The following is a 19,591-nucleotide window of genomic DNA, read 5'->3' on the forward strand; positions in this document are numbered from 1 at the left end:
TCCAAGTCTCGCCATAATGAATCCTCTCCCCCTTCGAGCATGGCGCTGAAAGGCGAATGAATTGACATTTCGTGCTATCTCGTACCTCACCATATGGTCGTGAATATCTCGCCAAGTAGCTGATGTCTGAGTTGCTGGTAATACTTGGGTATCTGTCAGATAATTTTTCTTCGCTTGTCATCATTTACCCGCTTATTGCTGTTTTCTTTTTTGTGAGAGAATCTTTCGTATTGGTAGCATTATTTAAAAACTAGTCCTGATAATTTCAAACTAGCAATGGGGGCTGGAATATAGTTTCACCTTGTTCATGGACCTTTTGATCATTGATGACAATGTAATTGCTTGCGTTATAGCGTTATATGTTACGCGCGTGGATGTCCCTACGTAAAATAGAAACAATAATGACATAAGAATTAGTATTTGTTGTTTTGATGGTTAATATATTGTATTTTTCAATTTAATATTGTTATCTGATAAATTATTCCTTGTACAGTAATCACATTAGCTGAGAAACTTTACTTTGAAAATGTATTCTTCAGCCATGACAATATTTCTAATGGTGAATGGAACATTTCTAGACTAGCCTGTTAAATATCATTATCTATTGCTGTGGAGACGTATGGGGACAGTTCTATCAAGGTTAGAAAAAAAATGGGTGCGGTGTCCTATATTAGCATTACATATTGGAAAGATTTTAATTTTACATTTGCTGGTGGTAAGCCGTAATTTTTGTAATTACTTGAGGCTAAGCAGCGGAGATTCTTTAGGCTTTCATGGGGTAAAAAGTGGTGTACCCATAATATGGAGGAAGATCTTCAGTGAATATTAGGGTCCATTGTTGTCCTTTGGTTTAGATTCAACTTCTGATCCATATTATTTTAATGTAACATCTTTATTGTTTCTTTATGCCTATTTATAATTAAAGAATGAGCAAATAATCCCTTTCAATTGGAGGTTCCATTGTACCATTTTTTAAGAAGTTGGTTCCTTAGTACAAGATTCTTTATTCTTTTAGTTCTATTCCGAAAAAAAATTGTGTGAGGCTGTAAAAGAGATAGCCAAAGTTACTTGGGTCCACTCAAGGGTCTGAATTTATTCGTATGAACTTAAAAATTTTCCTTAAAAATTTGGCTTGTTCACAGTGATTTCAATTCTCATTACTCCGTTCATGAAATTTATTAGTATATTTAATTCTGTAAGAATAATTTTTTTGCTTAACTGGTTTCATATTGATGGTAATTTTGTTTTTTTGGATGACTCAAAGTCAGTTGATAAACCACTTTAACTATTGATTCCCTTAATTTATCGATTGCTGTTGAAATTGGCAGATTAGTTTCTCACGCTGTGATCCACGACATGAACTCGACATGAAAAAATAAACTGGCGAAAGTCGGGTGGGTAGGTCCCTCCCACTTGTTTTCTAGGAATTTTCGACCATCCCACATATCCCCCACAACCTTCTCTGTCCATACATATTGTTACGCAAGAGCCGTTTGTCTCTTTCTTTCACTGGTCAAGTTCTAGAATGATGTTTCGAGGAGTTGTGGTTGATGGGAGCGGCAACGGAGGCTCCGACTGATGGACGAGTTTCTTGTTCACATCTGTGAACCGCTCTCGATTGAATCGAATCAGTTGAGAAGTTGTAAGTTGTGGCGAGTTCGTAGCAGTTGATTATTTTAATTACATTTCTTCATGCGTCTTATGTGCAAACCCAGCTTTCATTTTGTAATTTTTAAAATAGATAACTGCTATTATGCAAATGAAAATTTGTTCTTTATTTTCTTCCAGGATGGAACTTCCTTGGTCTCTCCGCGATTGAGAATCGGCGTAACCTGTGAGTAGAATCAATGTTCCCTAATTATTTTCCTACATTCTAGTTTTAGAAAATTTCCCCCCTCCCTCTTACGATTTGTAAATTTTACTTGCCGCGCGTTGAACAATCACGAAGAGTTCGAGGCTTAAGCATAGTCGTTCTACCGAAACGATCTTCAGAGAGTTCGTGATTGAGCCTCTTGAGTCCATCGTAAGAAGATATAATCCTAATAGTCTGGGAGCATTGCCCCCCAAGCCTCTTCCATTTATTAACATGCTGATTTTTATTCATCAACATAATCTCGGGGAAACAGTTGAGTCATTTCAATTAAAAATTGGAGTGTTCTCTCTATTGTTTTTCTTTTGGGGCCTATCTAATGACCCGTTTTCCCGCGGGATCCTGATATAGTCCACTCTTGGCATCAGATGTCTGGAATGCAAAGTCACCAGATTTCACTTGCGCCCAAAAATGCAAAATGCGGGACTCAAACCCCCAACCCTTTGGTTAGCAGTCGAGTGCGTTACGCACCTCACTAATACGACAGGGCAGATTAAAGTATATTAAACCCCAATTTATATTTTTGAAATTTTCTTATTTTATAGCAACTAGTAAAATGCATACCATCTTCACTGGTGATTTACGAGTAAATTCGTTAACATATTTCATATTTTCGATGTGAGTCATGTCTTATGCTATCGACGTTGAAAAATGCCAACTCATTGAATTGAATATAAGGTAATTTTCAATCTTTGAAATTGTAATTCTTTATCGTCCGTATCTTTTAATGATATTCCTTCGTTTTTTGTTCCCTTACGTATAAAGGAGAATAAATATTTTTATACAGTTACCAAACACCTCTTCAGATTCACCCAAGCTTTGTGATTTTTCGGGTACCTGATCTTCCTGGCAAAACCCAGGTGGATTGGGGCAAGGAACTGCAACCCTCACACTCTGATTTGTGAATTTCACACGCCATTGATCTTAGTACTAGATGAGCTCTACCCTCGCCTATCAAAGCAATCTGCGGGTTGATTACTGTGGTTAGTGGTTTTTATCCTAGATTTTAAATTTCAAGTGTGACGTTTTTAAAATCCCTTGTTGGTATGTGTTGCCGTTCTCTAATGCAATATCTTCGAGTTGCATTTTTCTATACGCGGAGATATAATTTACAGTAATATTGACGACATATAAAACCATATATTATGCGTTTAATACATAATACCGCATCTGTTATGCGTGTATCTTCCTAATTCTTTCCATAGAGATCAACGTCCTCGAGTTATATTTTTTCTCTGACAAAATTGAACGCTGCAATAGCAGTTTTTTCCGCATAAGATAATATTTCGAATATTATTAATTATTTTTCTAGGTGCAACATTTGAGATACGACCAGACACTCGTTACTCTGGATTCCCTAGTCCTTTAAAAGCATTTAATCCATGCCAACCTTTATTCGAATTTTGTTTTTATTCCTTTGATAGTCCCTACAATTTCCTTTCCCAAACTTCTATAGCATTATAATTTTCGTAAAGCTATGGGAAAGGATTTACTTTGAAACCAGGGTTTTCGCATTAGTCCCACGTTGTCCGTCTAGACGACGGTGTCGCTAGCGTTACAGTATGCATCTTCAGGTGCGTCGTCCTTCACCGCGTTCCAGCCAGATGAAGCAACGTTGGGCTAACGCGAAAGACCTGGTGTCAATTTGAAATCACCGCGAAAGCACTTGGTTGAACGATTTTCTTTTTGAAATACAATGGGTTCCCCCTTCCCTAGATTTTAGACCCATCGCCGAAGGAAGATCTTGTTTCATTCCATCATTAATATCAAAACAAAATTACATGTTTATTTTTGATTTTAATGCCCTCGAGTTTTATTTTTCAAATATCTACCATGTAGTTCGTTGATGATTACTAAGTTAATAAAACTGAACATTTTTTTCCTGTTGGATACAATCTACGGATAAAACATTCACGCCAGTCTTTGTAAATGGGTATAGTTCAATTTATTAGCGAAAAAAGATTTAAAGTGCCATTAATGTAAATAATAATGCGTACACGTTTGATGTAGTGAGTTAAATTGGCTGATTGTGACAGGTGAATTAGGTTTACTTTTTTGGACGACATTTAAAGAGAATGAGAGGTAGAAGTTATACTTCTATTCTTATAACACTCCGCCCGTAATTTTCTTTTTCTGTGAATAAATGATTGTTTTTTATTTTTGGAAGTGAAATCCTAAAAAGTAAGGCAAGAACTATGGAGCTACTCTAGTGACTTAGTTGTAGACATAAATATTCTTCGAAATAATAAATCAAAATTTATCCATTTCTCTAGCAATCCGTGCTTCCAGAATCTATATTAATTTTGTTTTGTCTCAATATTTGCTTCAGGAGATGCTTTAATTCTACGTACTTACTAACTGTTCGGATTTTTTCTGAGTAACTTGGAGCTTCTGACCGAGAACATTTTATTCAGGCCATAATGATATTTTCCGTTGCGATGGTAATGGATATGTCATTCAATTGCTACCGCATTTCCACAAGCAGTTATATATTTCTCCATCCCGCTGCGTTCATTTTCATGGATTTGCACTTTTACTCTGCTTCTTAGAAAAAACAAAGTTCCTAAGTATCACTATAAATTTTGCTCGGGATTTGTTTGTTTTGAATCGAGCGATAAAACGGAGGGGGACTCTCGATCCATTCCTCCCGTGCCTCTTCTTGTTTATAACATCCCGGTCGAGTTTTCTTCGTTGCTCTCCTCGGCCTTTCCCTCTCTCCACTCCCACTCTTCCTCTTTATCCCTCCCTCCCTCTCCTTTTCCAAATTTACCTCCCTTTCTCCTTCGTCCTCATCTGTCTTCCTCTGCTACTCCATCCCCTCCCACCAACTCCTCCTTTCCACGCCCACCTACTTCTCTCTGTCCCTCCTGTATTATTCCGAAATGAAACTTGCGCAATCTCCGACTACGATTCTCTTATGTATTATGTAGAGATGTGGCGTGTTCCCTGGGGATTCTAAGCACGCATTGCACGCATCAAGTTTTCGAATTACTCGGTGGTGGTGATATCTAACTCGCGTACACTGAACATCAAAGTTATAACGAAATACTCGTTGTTTTCGGATGCTTCTTTTAAAGTGAAAATAATAGCACTGTGCTCTTCCCTCGGTGTGGTTGTCCTTATGCATAGCACGATGATAAAAAAGATGATTCCTGCGATAGTAACCAAGCGTGATTCCTCGAAGAATAAACAATAGGAATTATACCGAGTTTTTATTTTCGCTGGCGATGAATGTGACAAATTTCTACAATGTCCAGCTCGGCTGTGTAGATTGCATTCAAATGAAGTGACTCCCTGCCCCAAGATATCGCATACCAAGAGACCTTATGAGTCAAGTTAAATAGAATCCATCTCATTGGCGATGCAATGCGGTTTTCACAATCGTCCAAAGATGGTGCACGGAAGGAGTGGTGGGTGGAGCTCGAGCAGTTGGGGCAGTTCTTTAAGCCGTTCAAAAATACTGACATGTTCTTCGAAGCTATTCGAATATCTCGACGTCATAAACAGTCCTTGAACAACACGAAACGTAATAACAGCCTGGTTATCTCCTTGGTTACACGCTCCTTGGAGAAACCAAAATAAGAGGTTCGAATCCTGTCCGCCTCTGTGGTAGATACTGCGATTTAATGTATTTTTTGTTCTTCTAACGGTTCTGCTTGACCGCAGGGAAAACTTATTAGTTCTACTTCTGCAACAATGCGAAGGCCTGCCGTCTTTTTGTAAAATTCTCTTCAAAATTTCGCTAATAATGTCAGCCTGAATGCGTGCTCTAGATGAAGCAGTTCCGATATTCTAAAAAAATGATAGGAAAGAATTGATCAATTGACCTCTCAAGGACATTCAAATTGGAAGACAACCGGAGGAAATTTTTGTTGCTATGTTCTGGAGGGATTGAAATGAATTCTGAATCAATTGCAATGCTGAAAGTGGCTATTAAAAAATGTATGATCCCAAAGTGTACTTCATACGATATAACATTTAGTTTCATTTGGCGCAATTAATGGAGGACATAAGGGAATGAGGATTGTTACATTTCACACGGAAGAAGAGTAAAATAACATTGTGATTCCCTATAAATTGAATGTTATTTTAAGATACTGTTCTTGAAAAAAAATTATTTTATTTAATAAATGTTAGTCGTAACTAATCATGTAATAAAATAATGAATTCATAAAGATACTGTGTTTATAAGTAATCTTTGGAATAATCGTTTTATGCCTATAATTATATAATTCTCCCTAGTAAAAGTGTTCATATTTTCTTTTTGTCAATAATATATGTTAGTAATACTCTAACCATATGATTTTTACGTGCTATGCGATGTCTACGATGGCCTGTTGCGCACGGACATGAGATAATTAAGTTTGCTACATTTAGCGTTTGCAATTAAGTTTCTTGATTGCCTTGCTAAAGAAGAGCTGCGTTTGAGCAGTAGTAAAAGTGTTAGGCCTAGAACGATGATATATTATGGCTAACAACAGCTGGTTACAATCATTCATACAGCCATGAAAATAGCGTCTCAGGCGAAAGCGAGTGGCAAGATACATTTTCTTCCGTGGGTTGTATCAAGGTGGAAGCATTACTCCCACCCCCCTCAAATACCACCTTGGCATTACCTTGTCCGAAGGGAATAGTTGAAGGTGGACAAACATGAAGCTACCCTTCGAGAGTTTGGCCATGGTGGCGTATTTGTTTTTGAATACATGCAGAACATATCTTAAAAGAAAAATGCGAAAAATAAAATCACAAAATATTAGTACAAGCCCCAATAATTTCCTGTTTTTACCCTTACTTTTGTCTGCCATGAAGTGATGGTATGTAATATTTTTAAAACCTTCGAGAAACGTCCAAGTGACTGCCGTGCATCACTAAGAAAAATGACTTCACATTTAAAGTGGGTTTTAAGGCACTCTTATGGTTGAGGTCAACCCCAAAAACCGATTGCTTGGTAGTGCCGGTGGCGGTATTCAAAGACGCTGACATCGTTAACCGTCGAACACGTAGCACACCAGACCGACAAGTAGTGGAAGATGATTATAATAGCCCTGCCTTGATGCCAAGCAAAATCTAAACGGGGATGCAGAAAAAAACTAGTATTATTGAGATCTCAGGACGTCGCACTTGGAGCATAAGCTGTTGATAAGAAATAATGAGAAATTCTGTAATGGTTTCGTGATTAAATTTCCTAAAAACAGTGGAGAATACGATCCTCTTCTGTTATTAATTATTTACATTAATATTCATCGTAAGGTCCTTACGATTGAGAAATTGTGTTCATTTTGGCAGTGTTCTTAGTCGCCGCTTTCTATGTGCCGGAAACGCCGACGGAGCACCACGCATCGCTGGTGCTCGGTAGAGCAATCGTTCTGAGCAGGCGACGCCGTGGCGGGAACGTTTTCCTTGTAGCAAAAGCGAAAAAATCCAAATCTCGTCTGAAAGGTTTAAATGGCTCACGGGCGACGAAAGGCATTTTCATTGCTGGTGGTTGATATCTCAAGTCGCTTTTCTATTTGGCTTGGTGATAACCTTTTGGAATGTTTTCTCCCGTTGCGATTGGTCGTTTTATTTTAGGAAAAAAATATAATGTACCTTACCTAGAGGTCGAAGTCGCAACGAAAGATTTTCTTGCTCTTAGTTCTTTCGTCCCGAGGTGAAGTTTCCGTATTAACACCAACATTTTTTTAAGAGTTCCCATCATATTGTGTTTTCTATTTCGCTTTCATCATTCATTTCATCGCCCATTTTCATGTGTATTAATAAAAATATTTTTTGTACTATATTAACGTTATGAAAATTTGATTTCCTCGATGGATATAACGCTCGCCAGCTACCCCGGAGATCACTGGTTTGAATGCGTCTCTTGCATGAGTGACGCGTCCAGCTACTATATTAAGTGAGACCTCTTGTTTTAGTTTCCTTTGGGCTCGTCTACTCACCTCAACCTTGGAGAAACCTTAAAAGCGTAATTCCACTATTGCTAAGTACAATTTGTTAGACTCAATCCAACCCTTGTTTCCCTGCAATGGCTCATTTATTTATTTTCCTGGAAAATGTATTGAGGTATCATTTTTCGTCCACATTTCATCGCGCATAATTTACGGAAATATCCCAGATTTGCGAAAGATATATGCAGCCAGTTCCGTGGTTTCGGTCGTTTTCTAAGATCAAGTATCCTCTATAACCACAATTCCGCCTTCGGGCTATTTTCTGGAAAATGTCTTTTGTACTCCTATGCCTGAAGTTTCGCCTTTAATTATTAAGTTCTCCTGCCATTACCTTTGGTTCGGAGGTTTTTATTATTAAAAGTCCGTTTTGACATGGTACATTTTCCAACTTTTTTCCCATTGTGTCCGTTCGGGTGACTCGTCATCCATTCTAGGTTGGAAGTAGCTTTTTATTTTTTGATTTACATTTATAATCATGTATCATCATTATTGGTGTAGTAAAATAAGCGCCATGAATGAAAAGGAAAAATTTAATTTTCCTCCGGGTGTGTTCCAATTATAATGTTGCGTGGTAAACATGAATCCTTCTTGTAAAGAAACTTAAGTTTTCAGCCTCGATGCGGTTGGAATATGCGTGGCCATAATTTTGCTGAGCCATTTTTCTTCCCCCCCCCCCTGGTTTCAGAAAGTTCTTCAATTATTAAGCAAACGTATTATTGGTGAGTTATTTAAACGTTCTGTATTTTTCCACTCCAAGCGGAAAGTTACCGTGGTGCGTTCTCAGATAGAAACTCAGCAGTTAATTCTGCTGGAAGACGTCCTGTTTATTGCGCAATGTTCATTTTAGAACGCTGCCCTCAATAAGGGTCAAATCTCTTTAAGTGTCTCTTTCGTATAATTGAGCATGAGGACGACGAATGTACGATTTTTATATTGGGTTCCTACCCTGTTATTTTTCGAACTGATCTTCGTAACCTTTCAAAAACGTTCGGGAGAGGGATGAAGGTGGTGCGAAACTATTGCTCAGTTTATGATGTTGACTAATGGAAATCTCGTTTTAACAAATATTACTGAGCAATTCCAAAGAAACTGTGGGAGATGCTGCAATAGTAACTTTTAACGGAGTCATCCGCTAATATGCATTGAAATATTACTGAGGTAAATATCAATACTTTATTTTAAATAATAAAATGTATTTCATATTTCTCAATCAGCTGCAGTAATGATAATATTGTCGGTGTCAGAAAGAAATTTGCTATATAAGTTACTCACGTAATACTGATTGTGATCGCCTAAATGGTTACATCAGGAAATAACTAAAAGCAGGATAATTCGTTTATTCAAGTGACAAGAGAAAACCAAGGTAGCGCGTTCTCTTGAGCAAGTGTCATGCAGTCCTTTGCCAAATACCAAATGCTATTTGATGTTGTTTGAGTGTACACGCAAAATAGTGAATAAAAAAAGATTTGTTTTTATCGCGAGAATTATGTTAAGTCAGTTTTGTTTCACAGTTCCCGGGCGATGCATTGGGTCTGTTCTCTCTCGAAGACTCTCATGGCCTTGGGTATGTCCGCCATAATTACGCTAACAATTCATCTCAATCGTCACCTCTCCCTTTCCATCATCTCTCCCCTTTCCCCTCCCGCTCCGCTACCCGATGGTCCCTCCCCTCATTCCCCCTTCCTCCTTCCCCTTCCCCTCTCCTCATACCCCCTAACTCCTTTCCCCCTCCTCCTTCCCCCTCCCTCTTTCCCTCGACCTCACGCTCCTCAAAATCCCACTCACACCATTCCTTCACTCCTTGGCTCCCGTCCCTGGTTACGTCTGTTTACGACCGTTACACCCACGCATCCAGACCTTCCGGAGGCCTCTCCACCAACCCTCCCGCCTCCCTTCCCCGACGTCTCTCACTCTTACCCTCCCTCCTTCGCCTTATCCCCCACCCATTTCCTCTAATTGCATATATTGGTGCCTCCAGCAAACGATTACGTTTACCATCATTGAATGCCGCTGCTCGGCAGAAAAACCCATCGATTCTCATAAAATGTTCAGTATCGAGTCGGTGTACCTAGACCAGCGTGAGCAGCGCACTGTTAGTAATATGTTGATTTGCCCAATGAATGCATCCTAGGTGTGTAATTTGTCACCATATGCAATGTTTTTCGACAGTAACCGACGCGGTTGTTTGAAGTTAATTATTGCTGGTACTTCTTTTCTGGAATACTTAATTCTGTGTTGCTGTCGGTGAAAGTAGAAATCCTATTTTTTAATTAGTCTTTTTTAGCCTTATTGAAAATAAAATTTCACTTACTGATGAAAGTACCTTGGTTTTTGGGAAGCGCTGATTTGGAAACTAATTTTTCTAACATCAAATACAACCCTTTTATATGCCTTTATTCGATATCATAGAAATTGGTGCACTTCCAAGTATTTGTATCTGAGTAATTTTGGAAATCCATTCCATTAATAAATTTTTAATCAATTCTTTAATATGAGGAATAGAATTTTTGAGATTTTACTGTTTCGGTGAGCAGTGCGCTTATCAAGAAAGAATGCCTGGAAACTTCTCGGTCATATATGTTTTGGTGTAATAATTCTCTTCGATTAAAACTTAGGTGTCCAATGCACAGCCATCGTGGTACCTTATACACTGAATGACTACTTACTGCTTTGAAGGGTGTTCGGTTTATCTTCACGTACTAAGGACGGCGACCTCAGTTTGAAGTTCTCTCTGAATGCGTGAGATACTGAGTTACTTCGGTAAATGTTTCCACCTCTTGGATTCAAAACCAAGTACTTGGCAATGTTTTCGTACCATACACGCTTTAAATAAGGGAAAATTTGGTTTTTTACTACAAATTATGTTAACGTTCATATCGAGACAAAAGCTTGGAAATTCTAATTAATGATTCTTCATATTACTAACTGAAACAATGCTGAGTATGATAGTCTAATGATCCCTTGGAGAGGAACTCCATAATTTTTTTATCATTCATAGTGCGAAGTAGCCCTCCATGAGGTGAGCTACTAATCGAATGACCCCAAGTGTTGGTTCGGGTAATGAGTGTAAATGACCCAGCATTACCCAAACTGTGTGACCTTCTGGGTGCAGTTTCTTCCTTTCTAGGAAACCGCAGGATTCTTGGGAAAATGAGCTGTCCTCCGTGCCTCGATGACTGAATTACACGGAGCAAAAGGATTAAAATGATAAGTTTTATCCTCGCGTAGCATATCGCCTTGAGGTTCATAGTTTCCATGTTTAAAATTTATATAGCACCATTGTTTTATATAGAGTAACTTCACCCCAGTACTTTGTTTTCACAGGTGAAGGTATCGCCTCTCGATCTCGCTTGGAAGCCCCAAAATAGTACTTCATAGATGACATTAGAGTCAGCATAATTTATGACACTTCCTTTGCGAGGTTTTCCATTTTGAATACGATGGAAACAATGAACTATGTGTGTGGAATTAAATTGCGTGAAGACCTTGGTAGCTATAGTCCATTTTGTTAAATTTTGGGCCATCGCGACCATGTAAGTTTGCCAACGGTGACATCTTCCAAAAAACGTGCGGCAATCGAAATGGATCGATTATAACTGGGCATCCCTTTACCCTTGCTCTCTCAACCCTCTAACCGCTCTCCTCAAATCCCTCTGAATCCCCTCCCCCCATTCCCCTTCTGACAAACCCCTCCTCACCAACTCCCATTCCTACCTTTTCAACTCCCAGGCCCATCCATCTCAGTAGGCGCCTCAAATCTCTCCCTCCCCTCTCCCTTGCGAACCTCACGTGGTCTCTCTCCCGCTCTCCCCTGCCCTTCCGTCTCCTCGTCCACACACTCATTCCTCCCATCTACGTTTACCTGTTTATGGGAAGAGTTCACCCCAGCCGTACTCTTATAAATGGGCAAAGGATGGGTGGGGGATATTGGAGAAAATAGAAACAGTAAATCGATAAAAATTATAAAATTAAATAATTAACTGAAAATAAGACTAACAATAAATATAGTAAAAAACTGAAAATAATTGAACTGTTTAAATACCGCAAACGGTTAGAACAATGAAATGGAGGGGGGGGGGAAATATTAATTTTTGAATGCTAAAAAAGTGAAAATTAATCACGCACTCTCTAGCTTGGATGTACTATGCAGCAGTGATCCTTGCTAGTCGCATACACTCTCACTCTATCAGGGCTTACGAGAGGTTTCCCTCTGCGTCAGGGGCCCACCAATCACACGTATTGAAATAAAATTAAGAAATATAATAAACGAAAAATGATCACGCGCTCTCTAGCTCGGATGTACTATATAGCATTGATCCTTGCTAGTCACAGGCACTCACCTTCAATCAGGGCTTAGGAGAGGTTCCCTCTGCGCCAGTGGCCCGTCAGTCACACGTATAATAATAAAGGCAAAATAATCACGCACTCTCTAGCTTGGATGTACTATGCAGCAGTGATCCTTGCTAGTCGCATACACTCCCACTCTATCAGGGCTTACGAGAGGTTTCCCTCTGCGTCAGGGGCCCACCAATCACACGTAGTGAAATAAAATTAGGAAGTATGATAAACGAAAAATGATCACGCACTCTCTAGCTCGGATTTACCATATAGCATTGATCCTTGCTAGTCACAGGCACTCACCTTCAATCAGGGCTTAGGAGAGGTTCCCTCTGCGCCATTGGCCCGTCAGTCACACGTGTAATAATAAAGGCAAAATAATCACGCACTCTCTAGCATGGATGTACTAAGCAGCATTGATCCTTGCTAGTCGCATGCACTCACACTCTATCAGGGCTTACGAGAGGTTTCCCTCTGCGGCAGTGGCCCGCCAATCACTCACTTGCTATATGCGGAATTCCTTCTCTGAAGAGGACTGCTTGGCAGTCGAAACACTTGTGTCAGCTTCTGGGCACTCCCTTTACCCTTCCACCAAGTGCGAGTCACAGTACTAACGTCGGAAGAAATTCCACGGTAGACCTGTGAGTGAGTGAGTGAGTTTTGCTAGGGTTAAGGCGTCTTCGCATACCCAAGCAAGTGAGTGATTGGCGGGCCACTGCCGCAGAGGGAAACCTCTCGTAAGCCCTGATAGAGTGTGAGTGCATGCGACTAGCAAGGATCAATGCTGCTTAGTACATCCGAGCTAGAGAGCGCGTGATCATTTTTCGTTTATTATATTTCTTAATTTTATTTCAATACGTGTGATTGGTGGGCCCCTGACGCAGAGGGAAACCTCTCGTAAGCCCTGATAGAGTGGGAGTGTATGCGACTAGCAAGGATCACTGCTGCATAGTACATCCAAGCTAGAGAGTGCGTGATTATTTTGCCTTTATTATTATACGTGTGACTGACGGGCCACTGGCGCAGAGGGAACCTCTCCTAAGCCCTGATTGAAGGTGAGTGCCTGTGACTAGCAAGGATCAATGCTATATGGTAAATCCGAGCTAGAGAGTGCGTGATCATTTTTCGTTTATCATACTTCCTAATTTTATTTCACTACGTGTGATTGGTGGGCCCCTGACGCAGAGGGAAACCTCTCGTAAGCCCTGATAGAGTGGGAGTGTATGCGACTAGCAAGGATCACTGCTGCATAGTACATCCAAGCTAGAGAGTGCGTGATTAATTTTCACTTTTTTAGCATTCAAAAATTAATATTTCCCCCCCCCCCCTCCATTTCATTGTTCTAACCGTTTGCGGTATTTAAACAGTTCAATTATTTTCAGTTTTTTACTATATTTATTGTTAGTCTTATTTTCAGTTAATTATTTAATTTTATAATTTTTATCGATTTACTGTTTCTATTTTCTCCAATATCCCCCACCCATCCTTTGCCCATTTATAAGAGTACGGCTGGGGTGAACTCTTCCCATAATATTTATACGGCCGTAGTTACCGTTCGCTTTGTATGTTTACCTGTTTTCCTTTTCCTCTCGCGGACTTCGATGTCTCTTTCCCGTGGCTTGGAAAATAGTCGTGATAATTTTTCTTCCCTCGAAAGGAATGGTACGACTTTTTGTTCAAGGCGAAGGTTTGATAATATCCCGTTCTGTGTTATCTTAGCACTCGAAATGATAGTTTCTCACCAATCCATGAGATAGTGCAAGCAGTTCCATGCATTAACATGAATTAAAAACCGCAGTAATCTTCTCGGATGTTGATTTGGTGTGTTTCGAACTCACCTCTTGGTAGACCCCATATGGCGTGTGAAAATCACACATTAGGGTAGGGGGAAGACGGTAGTTCCTTTACCTGCGCCGCCTGTGGTTTCTCAGGAAAACGTGGTGCCCGTAAAAAGACACTGGTTGGGTGAAGCTGAGGTTTTCCAAAGAGGCCGCTTGAGTGGTTCAACGATAGTACTGCGAAATATTTTACTAAGAAGAAAATTTTCACAACATATTGATTCATTTTGCTCAGTTTTTTTTCTTCTCTAAACAATAAAACATGTCGATATTTTAAAGTAATTAGCTTCGCCTATTATAAAGGCACGCTACATTACATTGTCTTAAGGTGATTTTAGCTTATGTGTAAAAGCAAAGGAGACTGTTTTGCGCCTGATAGGATGTATCGTCCTGATGCAGTTTTGCTACTAGTGCGCGTCTTTAACCTTCTTTATCGTACGCTAATGCGTATTTATTTTTTTATTCCTACGTCATTATTCCTATGCTACCCATTTCTGGTCCCACATCTTCGGTAAAACGAAGTCGTCAATCCCCATGCCCCGTTTCTAGTTGACATTTTGAGCTTTGATTTGAACTTGATGGCAATATGAGCGACCAAATAAAATAATTTGTGGATTAATTTAAAGAATATCCCCTGCCTTGCACGTAAACACTTTTATTCAGTTCTTCGCTAATTAGTAGATATATTTTTTTCTTTTTTTCTTTTAGGGCAGGCAAAAGTACTTGGTGGTAGTTATTAATATTTTATTAGTATAATATTACACAATTTGTGTTAATAACATAGTAAATAATACTGATGGTTTGCTGTTAGTGATTTTCGCAATAGGATTCGGCATAATGTAGGTTATGGTGCGTTTTGTGAAAATTTCTCGTGTGTGTGGCATTAGTAATCGGAAAAAGATGGAAATATTCCCGGCATTGGAGAAGAACCGGGAGAAACAGAGAAATTTCCCTTGACTGCGGATTTGGGAAAAAAGTGGGCATGTACCACTAGTAAACTGATTGTTTTATGTAAGTGTATCGCTTGATCTCCAAAGTTGAAATTCCCTTTCATTCTCTCAACGCTCCGAATTACATTCACAGTGCAGGCAGTGTTCCTCTGAGCAGGCGGGATGCTCCGTATTTTCGTAATCTAGCAACATATGGAGGAAAAGGCGATCCGACAATGCGACTCATGTATGAGGCACGCTTCGCTCTTTTTATCGGGTTCGTTGGGAAAAAAAAATTATCGCTAGGTACACATTTAAACTCGGTTAAGTTATTTAACTCTCAGAAAGCTGAATCCCATCCCAAAATGTTTGGAACTGACCCAACCACTCCTGGAAGAAGGCGAGAATATTGCGGAGCCGTTGCAATAAAAACCCTGTTGCTGCTGAATCGATGCATACGAGTATATGTAATTGACATTCTGTGCAATGCAATAGATATCCATCCACCTTTAAGAACAGGCATATCATATTAAAATGAGTAGAAATGATAGAAATTGGCGAAATATATTACGTGAAATCATTTGAAAGCACCTCAGATTTATCTGCTAATTCTATTGAAGTCAGTAGACGTGATAAGAATTGACGAAATATACTTCGTGAAATCATTTAAGAGTACGTCTCGGATTTACCTCCTCATTTTCATTGACTTGAGGCAATTTATTTTGAATTGTCGGAAGTATAAATATTTTGAGCAGACCTTTTGATTTCTGTTGCAATAAGTTCACAATATTTTTTAATTTAATGCATTACTTTTAATGGAAAATAAATATAAATTATAAAGATATTTTTGAGCGTGTAAATTTGTTTCCGAAAGGATTACATTGTCATATTATTATTTGTTTTGAATGCGCATATATAAAATACCAGTTCGTATTTAAAAATTATCATCCCACTGTAGCCGTTGGTGGGAAACAGTGGGCGGCAGGGAATCCAGTCATTCCGAAGACTGTTCTTCACGAGTCACGGTGACGGCGCATTAAGGGAAAAGAGTTTTAGTGTGTTTCTAAGTGAAAGCATAAGACATTGTTTAAAATTGTTTTTTAAACTATTCACACTCTTATTGTCCGCGCGAGTAAGTTGGTTGACAAAACACTGGTGATATATAGTAAGTCCTTGGGTTAGTGTAGATGGGTGCGAAGTGCTAGTCAATATGCAACAAAACAGAACATTCGAAAATTATATAGTTAAAGTTCCGAAAGCGTCGCTAAAGTACGTAGGCCTCCCCTATGAGCGTTTCTAAAATGTCAGCATTTGGACAGCTATGGGAATAACTCGGCTAACTCGAGTTGAAACCGTCATTGGGATTATATTTTTTTGCGTTGATTTCCATTATTTGAATAAATTCAATGATGTAAATGGTAAGTGAAAATATTGAGGGCAAGCCATTCAGTATAATAACACAGGCACGGGAAAATTCGTTAATATGGGGAAGTACTGCCCTTGGTTACGGGTTATTTTCCCTTGGCTAAAAGCTCTGCGGTTAGCTTTCCGTGAAGTGTGTAGACGTCATGGGTTTTAATGTGCTCTGACGGCAAAAGGCCGTTTCTCAGCACTTAATCCCTTCATTAGAAACACTTGACATTAGTTAGCAACGTTCAAGCCCGCGGTGGGAATCGAACGAGGCTCCTTCAGGTTTTTCCGTAATCATCAAGCGATGGAGCGAGAGAAATGTTTTATGGCAGTTGTGGCTCAAAGGGAAAGCGGTCTCTTCGCTCGGCGAGGAGCGGGAGGAATTTCGGGCGGGTTCTCGCTTCCGGAGGGGGCTCGGTGTCCGCCGCCTGCTACCCGGTCTCGTCGGTGGTAGGTTTTCTGCCCCCAGGTTTGTGGAAGTCGGCCAACCGAGTCGAGTGCTCCTCTTCTCCCGTGGCGCCCGCCCTCCGCTGGCTGCACACGTGCGAGCGGGACCGCAACAAGCATCCAAATGTGCATTCTAACGACGGCGACTGGCGGCCCACGCACCCTATGCAGCGCGGCGCGTTTTGTTGATCGATGGCGACGGGACGAACGCTAACTGTTGCAATCGCCGTTAATTTTGAGTGATCGCCAGTGATTTTAAACGGTTCATTTTTTCTTGACCGCTTATTTGCTTTATTAGCGTTTATTAAATTAATGATTAGCATGTTACCTCATTGAGTTTATTTTTGGTTACATTCTCTATAGAGATATCTTTCGATTAAACGTTTTTATCACCAGAATTCAGAGTTGAGAAATAGTTTACGCCAATGCAATTGCTGAAGTGGATTGACTCAGATTTACTTCTCAGTGGAATTCGGTAGTGAAATGGGTTGTGTTCTGGCTTATCTTGTTAAATGAGCAGGTTTAAATGCCGGCGATGGTGGAGATCGCTTTTCCTATTTCATCTGTATTATCGCGTGAAGAATATCACTTCTCGGGCGGTAATGAATCCATGGTTGAACTCTCTAAACTGTGAACCCATTACTGCCATTCTAGAAAATTAGACTCATGCTGACTCTGAGTTTCTCTTCGTCCTTCTCGTATTCCCTAAAGTCTTACCTATCCCCTAAATTAACCTTCTTACCACTGCTGTGATGGTAATGAATTCCAGTCGGTGACCCCTCCAAACAGCCTCTGTGAGATTGATCTGGCATTTATTTTAAAGTTGCTCACATCTGACTGTTAAGTAAGCTTATATTAAATGTTTGAGCGAAGAATTTGTATAAAAGCGCAAATACATGTAATTCTATTAAACATTAGTTGCGTATAAATGGGGATGTGTAATAAGTATTTAAATTTTGGTAGCTTTTTGAAACGAATTTAATTTTCCAACTTCTTACGTATAATCTAAAGTCTCTTTTTGTATCTAAATGGCATGACGGTTTTCGGTCTGCTGGATTCGGAATCCAGTAAGACCGTGTTCATTTCGTACAAACCAGCCGGCTCTACCAATTGCTATTATTCCGTAAAATCTATTCAAAGAGATAATTTTTTAATCAGTTACGATGTAATAAATATGTTTCAGTTCGGCCAGGAAGGATAGCATTTCCATAAATGTTGTGAAAAAATAATCTTGCTGTCGAATTACTCTTAATGTACACATAGGTATTTTAAAACGCCCTGTTCAGTATATGCTGACGTAACTAACGTAAGTTCAGGCTGTATCTGCTTAAAATGTCATATCAGTCTCTTAGCTCGCCGTTTGCACGCTAACATTGACTAATATTCTTGTCATAAAGATGAGGCTACCGTTCCTAGATTCATCTTCGGATGTTTAATTATTCGTTTATAGTAATTGGTTTCATGAAATACGTCATTAAATTTAATTGTGACCTTCTCATTTGAAATATTTTTGTGTGATACTTGGAATGGAACAATTTTTGAACTGTCATTTTTAATCGTCTACCATATCTAATCTCGTACCTAGTGAATAACCGATGTGTCCGCCGTTTTCTAGTTCATTACTTCTATCCTTTCGATATAAGTATAACATTTCATAATCTTTTTCATAGCGTGTTTTTTTTATTTCAAATGCCTTCTATTTATTAATGTAGATATTCCATGTATTATTTGGCTCTATATTCAATTTCCAGGTACATTTCATTTTATATTCAGCCACTGTATTGTTTCGACTGAGGCACTTAAAGAGGTATCGGCTTAAATCGCCAATTTGAGCAAAACATGTTTCAAACTCGGACGAATAAAGTATGTAACTTGCTATTATGGTATTACTATATGATAAACGCTCTTAGGCGAACTGCATTTACTCTGGAAACATCCCGATTAAACCTTCACTACTACAAAAAATCCGACAAAAATATGAATTACGAACACCATTCTACATCCTGTAGTTCCCCCAGCAACGATGTTGCCTCTTTTTATCCTCCAGACTCTGTTAACATCCCTCACAAATGTGGACAATGACAGCATTTGAGAAAGAAGAATAGGCTTTTGCCTTCAGTAGTAAGAAACGTTTTTTTTGCCCGAGTATTTGTGGGTGGCATATCATTCCGCTTGATTAGAGGTGGTCATATTGATGTGTTGCGAGTTCATTTGTGGCATTATTAGCCTAACTTTTCTTTTATCGAGGAAAATATTTCTAAATATTTGGGAAGTTGGAGCGAGACGTAGTCCGTTGTATCACTTGGTTGCTTCCTTTTTCCCCCGCCTTTCCCCGAGAGACTCATGTATGTGCCTACTCAGTGGTCATTAGAAACGTTAAAGAGAGATTAACGAACGTTGGGTAAGAGGAGGTCAGCCCTTTGTTTTACCTTGCATTTGACGTCTTCTCTGGCTACCATACTAGTTGTTAATTAATCTTGTACCAGCAACTAATCCTAGGGATCGTTGCGTGAAAATAATTTCCTAACATATTCGGGATTTAATAATAGGAAGGGGAAATTATAAATGCGTGTTATAGACGGGAATTAATGGGCGGAAAAGAATTATGATCGCGTAGCCGACTGTTCCCTTGCGTATTTTATTGCCTTCTTTCTCTCTCCCCCACTCCCATTTACAGCTCCCACTGACCCCGACATCCCTCGAGTGTGGAGGATGGTCCGAGCGTCGTCGATGAATGGGGTGGGTCTCAAATGGGCCTTTGTGCGAATCTAACTGGTGATGCCCGTCGAAAGGCCTCATGGCCTTTGGCGTGCT

At 39.5% G+C, this 19,591-nt stretch overlaps 1 long non-coding RNA gene across 2 annotated transcripts in view; it reads left to right on the plus strand.

Moving 5' to 3' along the window:
* LOC139695216 (uncharacterized) overlaps window positions 1–19,591 on the plus strand; it is a 155,364-nt gene that overhangs the window by 41,605 nt on the left and 94,168 nt on the right. For both annotated transcript variants that reach the window (XR_011702286.1, XR_011702285.1), the window contains exon 2: window positions 1,789–1,834. This is a non-coding gene — a long non-coding RNA (uncharacterized lncRNA). The remainder of the gene's footprint in view (window positions 1–1,788; window positions 1,835–19,591) is intronic.

The sequence above is a fragment of the Hetaerina americana genome, unplaced genomic scaffold (genome assembly GCF_022747635.1).
Source record: "Hetaerina americana unplaced genomic scaffold, ioHetAmer1.1.p SCAF_1, whole genome shotgun sequence".
Lineage (NCBI taxonomy): Eukaryota > Metazoa > Arthropoda > Insecta > Odonata > Calopterygidae > Hetaerina > Hetaerina americana.